The sequence below is a fragment of the Pinus tabuliformis genome, chromosome 7 (assembly GCF_031772625.1).
Source record: "Pinus tabuliformis cultivar Carrire ecotype Pingquan chromosome 7, CPIR1, whole genome shotgun sequence".
NCBI lineage: Eukaryota > Viridiplantae > Streptophyta > Pinopsida > Pinales > Pinaceae > Pinus > Pinus tabuliformis.
In genome coordinates, this window is record NC_142293.1 from 2,021,019,863 (window position 1) to 2,021,027,110 (window position 7,248).

Sequence of the window (7,248 nt, forward strand, 5' to 3'; positions counted from 1 at the left end):
CAGTGATGTGTTTGGACCTGTGAAGGTTCCATCATTCAGTAATTCTAGTAATTTTGCGTACTATGTATCATTTATACATGACTTCTCAAGGAATACATGGATACATTTCCTCAAGAAGAAATCTGAAGTCTTTGATAGGTTTAAATAATTTAATGCTCTGGTGCAAATCTAGATAGAGAAGAAGATAAAGGTGCTGAGGGCAGATAACGGTGGAGATTTTTGCAGTAAGGAATTTGAAGAATTCTGCAAGAAGTATGGTATAGCATGACGTAAGACTACTCCATATAAACCTGAGAAAAATGGAGTTGCAGAAAGAATGAACAAGACATTGATGGAAAGGGCAAGAAGCATGGTTAGTGGTGCCAAGCTAGGATAGGAATTATGGGCAGAGGTGGTGGAGACTGCATGTTACCTGGTCAACAGGTCACCTTCATTAGAGTTGGAGGATAAGACTCCACAAGAGGTATGGACTGGTAAGAAACCCACTCTTTCACATCTTAGGGTTATTGGATGTGATGCATATGTACATGTTCCAAAAGAGAGAAGAACAAAATAGGATAGTAAATCTGAAAAGTGAATCTTTATTGGCTATAAGGATGGTTTAAAGGGTTATAAGCTTTGGAACCCTATAACAAGGAAGGTTTTTTACAGTTGAGATGTGGTGTTCAGAGAGGTTAAAGATGTTATTAAACATGAAGTCCAACCAAAGGAAGCTGAGAAGATAGAGTTTGAGGTAAAGGAGGAAGAATCAAACTCTACCAGAAAAGAGGAATCAAAGGATGAAGAGCCAAAAACTCCAGGTCTGAGAAGATCAGTTCGAGAAAGAAGGCAACAAGAAAGGCATAGTCCATCCTCTTTCTATTCAATTTTTGTTTTATTTATTATTGATGATAATCCTAGAACTATGAAGGAAGCAGTAGATTCAGAAGATGGAAAACTTTAGAAAGAGGGCATGGTTGATGACATGTCATCTTTGCACAAAAATGAGGCATGGGATCTGGTGGAGTTTTAGGCTGGAAGGACACCCGTTGCCAGCAAATGGGTGTTCAAGAAGAAGACAAATGCAGAAGGGAAGGTGGAGAAATATAAAGCTCGGTTGTTAGAAAAAGGTTATTCCCAGGTGCCAGGAGTTGATTTTGGTGATATTTTTTCTCCTGCTGCCAAGGTAGCTTCTATTAGATTACTTCTTTTTGTTTCTCCTGCTTTTTATTTTGAGGTAGAATAGATGGATGTAAAGAAAACATTTCTTCATGGGGATCTGCAAGAGGAGATCTACATGAAGCACCCTAAAGGCTTTGCGGTGAAGAGTAAGAAAGGACGGGTATGCAAGTTAAAGAAGTCTTTGTATGGATTAAATAGTCACCAAGGATGTGTTATCAGAAATCTGATACATTTATATGGGGACTTTACTTCACAAGAAGAAAAGAATATCACTGTGTGTATTTAAAAATAATTGGTGACCGTGTTATTTATCTGGTCTTATAAGTGGATGATATGTTGCTGGTTGGAAATGACAAAGAAATTATCCAGGATTTGAAGACCCAATTGTCCTCCAAATTCGACATGAAAGATCTTGGTACTGCAAACTATATTTTGGGCATGGAAATTAAAATATATCAGGCAAAGAGGAAGCTCTAGTTAAACAAGAGGAAGTGTGTCAAGAGAATATTGTAGAGGTTTAATATGTAGGATAGTAAACTGGTGAAGGTCCCTATTCCTGTAGGCGTAAAGTTATCCGCTGAACAGGTCATAAGACACAAGAAGACAAAGAGGACATGTCCCGTGTTCCATATGCAAGTGCAGTCGGTATCCTGATGTATGTGATGGTTTGTACTCAACCATACATTGTACATGTAGTGAGAGTATTGAGCAGCTTTATGTCAAAACCAGGAAAGGAGCATTGGAGATTAATGAAGCGTTTCAGGGTTGGATAAATGACTAAGCTCTCTTCTGACCCCTTTTGGAAAGAAAACAACAAGTGGGAGAATGTTGGGTTGTGTTATATTCTTTTCACGACTAGAGTACATAGTTTATGGGGGGGGGGGGTAGAGGGGGGGTGGAGCCCCCCCTTTGTTGTGTCGATTCCGCAGTGGTGGCGACAACCCCCCCTATACATGGGATTTGAAGGGGCCAGGTAGCTCCCCTCTACAAGGACTAGGGCAACACCCCAAGGAAAAAAATTTTGGACCCTATATTAGGTTGGGCAGACCTACCTATGGTTTTGTGCATGGTTTTCGCACATGGTTTTGGATGCAATGGTTTTTGGTCCATGGTTTTGGGTGCGATGGTTTTCGGTCCATGGTATTGGACGCGATGATTTACGGTCCATTGTAGTGGATTCTTCGGCATGTAGAAATATTTATTTGAACAGAACATAATGAACAATGAAGCTGGTAGTCCCAGTTTTAGGATCCAGGGGAAAATCTCTGTGTATATGTGTTTTGTGTGTTATGCTCTTGCATTTTTTATTTTCTATATTCTAGAATTCATATGCAGGTAATTTCTGTATAGGGTTAAAACCTACATTGCGGTGGGAGCATGAAGAATATGGTGAGTGATCAATATATGTTGCTATAGTAGGAGCACAAGGTGGTAGGTGAGTGATCAACACATGTTGCTACAGTGAGAGCATAAGGCGATGGGTGAGTGATCAACATATGTTTTTGTGGCTAATGAATCATTGAAGTATGTTGTTGCAGCTAGACCATGAGGTGGTGGAAGTGGGGAGGAAGGTAGTGTGGGGAATAGGAAATGGTGCAGAATGGTGGTAGAAGGATGATAATGCTCGATGAGTAAGAAAAAATAATGAGGGATGAGGTTGAAACTGAAAAAGTGATGCTTAGAAAAATGGTGGAAAAGACTAGTGAACAAATGTGCAAAAATACATTGGACAACAGAGAGAATGGTGGAAAACGAACTAGAAATGAGCGGGCATCGGAGAGTGATGACACAGTGAGTCAATGAAACAACCAACCAAGGAAGGAACTGCTACAATACCACCATTAGAACAAAACCTGATGCTCTATTGTATAACTTGTATTTGTATGTAATGTAGGTGCATATATATTGAATAATATGAAAAATGGTGATTACACACATTTGTGGATGTTGCCTATATAGGCATTGACTTGCCACTAAGGTGAATGGTCATGTTATTTTACCTTTTGACCCTTCATAACTAATTATTTATTATTTTATCCATAACAGAAATAAAGTAATTGAAAGTAAAAAATATAATTTGTTTTTATTACAAGGGATATATGTAATTATTTCACTACTTGATGATGATGATAATGATGACGATGATGATGATTAATGTTCACTATGAAATCATGTTGATGGTGCTGGACCTGCCAATATGTGAGGGGATCTCCTCAGTAAGAAGTCTAAATTAGACATCAGATTGTTTGGTGTAGGAGTCCCAGCAGTGATCTGAATTTAAACAAGAACTCAAAAAATTACAGATATAACCATAAATACATAGATGCAATAGAAATAACACTTACTTTGATTAATATCAAATAATGAAATATGATTACAAATAGTATGGAAATGAGACTAGCTCAACGATGATATCTTATCCTTGAGAAGAGATGTGGTGGCCACATGCCTCTGAACTACATTACAATGAGGCTCAAGGGCCTTTTTCTTATTAAACAATAAGAGAAAACGCTAAAAAACCAAAACCCTAATCCGAGGAGATGTAACACCAAGAGTTTATGGGCCCCGTTGGGGTTAGCTCAGTAGCCAAATTCCCAGGGTCGTGACTTGGTCATATTATCTCTGTTTGACACACATGATATCTTGTTGGAAATATTGCTCCAAGGAATATGACAAAAACAATGACTTGCCAAAAGTTGTTGGTGGTATATTTCCCAAAAAATGTCGCTTAGGGCCTCAAAGGGACTTTGAAATTTTAGAAAACGTTGGCTTAAGGGAGCCTGACCCAGGTTTAGCATTAGTTAGCCAAACAAATCCCTACACTACTAGCCCTCTCGACATTAGCCCGCGGAATGTGGACCAAAGTAGTATGGTGAGATGTTGGAACCAAGTTTCTGCACCCTGAGATGGTCGTGATGTTGTTTCATTCCCTTTATTCCTAGCTTCATGCAGGTCGCTTCACTCTAGGGTTTGGTAGAGAAGTCTTCTCTTCCATCCTTCAATACCTCCATGAAAAGGTTCAGCTATCCTTCAGGCAGCCCTAACCCTTGATCTATACCCTTTCACACTGCCAAGGTAGTGTACCATGCATATTCCTAGATTAGTCGAAGTGTCTTTCTTATCTTAATAGTTACTCACAGTTAGCACCGCGTAAATATATATTCTTATATGTGTTCAGTTATCCAATATAATCATACACATTCACTCATCACATAAGAATTACAAAGGAAATTCATACATAAAATGATAAGGTGCATTAATCGGAAGAAAGACATAGAAATTGCAGAATACTTCTCTTTATTAATCTCTTCCAAGTAATTACAGACTCTATTCACCCTGCGTACACAGTTGTAAGGGTCCGCACACTCAACCTTGGACTTCCAACCTAGGCCTGCACACTCAAATGCAAAGCCTCTACCTATGCTACGACCCGAAAGCTTAGACTTCTTAACTTAGAGTTACGACTCTCTTACATTTTGTGTCTCCATAACTACTTAGAGCTTAGCTCTTTTTATACAATCCCATGGTCCATAGACCATGGGTAGATCTCTTACAACCAAATTTAGTTTAAAAAACTAAGGGCGGATAACCCTTTATGACTTATAACACCTATGCACTCCGTGACCACAAAATGTAGAGTCTTTACAAGTTTATTACAAAATTTGACCAAAATATGGGCTTTTAGCCCCAAAAATATCCTTTTGGGGATCTTGTTCCCAACAGGTCCCCAACAGAAACATCGTGACTCACCCTCGAGTCAGTCGGTAGGTGCAGAGATCTTTGTGTGAAGTCCTTCAAGCTCGACCCGTATGACTGTAACTTCGGCCGTGCACTGAGTTGTCGCGTGCTTCACGTCTTCCATTGTGTTCTCGGTCACTGCTCCTATGGTGTCATCTTGAGGCGTTTGTTGCGTTGCCTACATAGTCCCAAGCTGCCTTCGATATTCCCAGTTATTGCATCAGCCTCATCGAGCCAAGGCCTTAGTCTTGCCTTGAGCACTGCTTCCTCGTGCAACGTTGTGTCCACCTATTCCTTTAGCTTCTTTGCCTCCTGCAGCTTGGTTACTGTTTGTGTTAGCAAAATGGTGCGTGTTATGCCCGTATCCTCATTGCAGCACTATTGTAGCTTGTGTGCTTCTGTCTCTAGCCTCTGTTCATTGAGGTCCTCCTGCAAGCTAGTCAGGACCTCAAATTACCTCAAATGGTTGGCTTCGGTCTCATTGTTATCGATGATTTAGGGACTTTAGCAAGCACCTTGACAAACTCTAGAGCTGCTACTTATGCTTCCATATCCACTTCCAATGTTGACTCCTCTCCTTCAGTATCTCTAAATTATGCGGGTACTGACATGATTTTATTCAAGAACTCTGGTGTTTCCATCGGTAGAGTCTCAAATATTTTAGTAGCGATAAAAAGTTCATAGTGCTTGCGATTCATGTGCGCCTGAGAGATCAACAACTCAATTCTCAAAATGCCAAGTGTTTTTTACTGGATGACCACTTGTAATTTATAGGGAATTTTGAATTCAAATCCAACCATTTCCCCCAAATTATGTCCATTAATGCCGGATTGGCATTAAATTTTCAAGCATATGAGCATACATTTCATCTTAAATGTCGGTCGCCTACTCCATTTGGGCACATTTAAACCATCAAGTCATGAACAGTGCCCTAAGCAGTCATTTTCCGGCTGACCTGCACGATTTCTCCTTCGGTAGCGTAGCTCCCTCTGGACTATCGCAGACCCTGTGAAACTTCCTTGCTTCGTACAATCCTCCAATCGCACAGCTTCCCAACTCAGTAGTGTAGTTTATAGTCCCGCACCTCCTTTCAGCTACCTGGACTACTAATATTGTGCTACCTTCATCTAGTCACATGTTCAGATCGCCAGTGTATGGCTTCAATCGACTGCCATTCACCTTTCCCGGGAAGGGATCTCCATTCAATTTGACCAGTTGTACCGCTTCTCTATTAGTAATCTCCTTAATGACATAAGGCCCTAACTAGTGCATTATAAACTTTCCTATAAGTTTATCAAACTTACTATCATATAACAGAACCAAGTCATTTACCTTAAAAGTGTGCAGCTTAATATGTCGATCATGCCATGCCCTTTTGCGCTTGTTTTGGACTTGTTGGTGAAATCCAGCTGGAAATATATCTTCCTCAAGTTCATCCATCTGTGCAAGCCTTTCCTCCAGAACTCCACGATCCTTCATACCTATGAGCATTGATATGTGTAGACTAGGCACAATATATTCCATAGGCATTACCGCTTCAATGCCATAAACAAGCCGAAAGGGGGTTTGTCCAGTCAATTTTTTGCATGTCATTTGATAAGACCACAGTACTGCAGGTATGGATAGGTCCCAATCACTTTGTTGAGCATTACAAACCTTGGTCAGTGCGTTCTCTAGCCAAAACACAGTTCAGTCATCAAAGTATACCTCTAGGAACTTGTGAATAAACTCCTTAAATGTAGAAATGACTACGTGTGAGAAAATCACAGGCGCATTCTTCAATCCAAATGTTATTATTGTGTACTAAAAACAACCCCACTCAATTGTGAAGGTTGTCTTGCTCCTACCTTCCGGTGTGATTTTGATATGGTGGTACCCCGAGAACCTGTCAGTAAAGGAATATGCTTCCTGGCCACCTACATTGTCCAACACTTCATCAGTGACCGAATTTGGGAAGGGATCATGTACGCACGTGTCACTCAACTTTATGAGATCCATGCATATCCTTATTTCATCTTTTTGCTTCTTATTCTGTACCACCATTAGGCTTACCCAGTCAGATTCTTCCATAGGCTCAATAATGCCTACCGCGAGTATCTTATCTAGCTCTAAGCGGACCTTTTCCTTATATTTTGGATTGAGACAGTAAGGCCTTTTCTTTACTAGCTTCACGTTAGGCTTCAACGTGGTTTTCATCAAACCTAGGTCTCTGATTATCCCTTTCAGGTCCATAAACTTGGTAGGGAATAAGTCCTTGTATTCGCGGAGCAACTCAATGACCTTATCCACCATCGTGTCATCCTATTAATCTCCAATCTTCATGAATTTGGGCTTTGCTTCCATACCAAT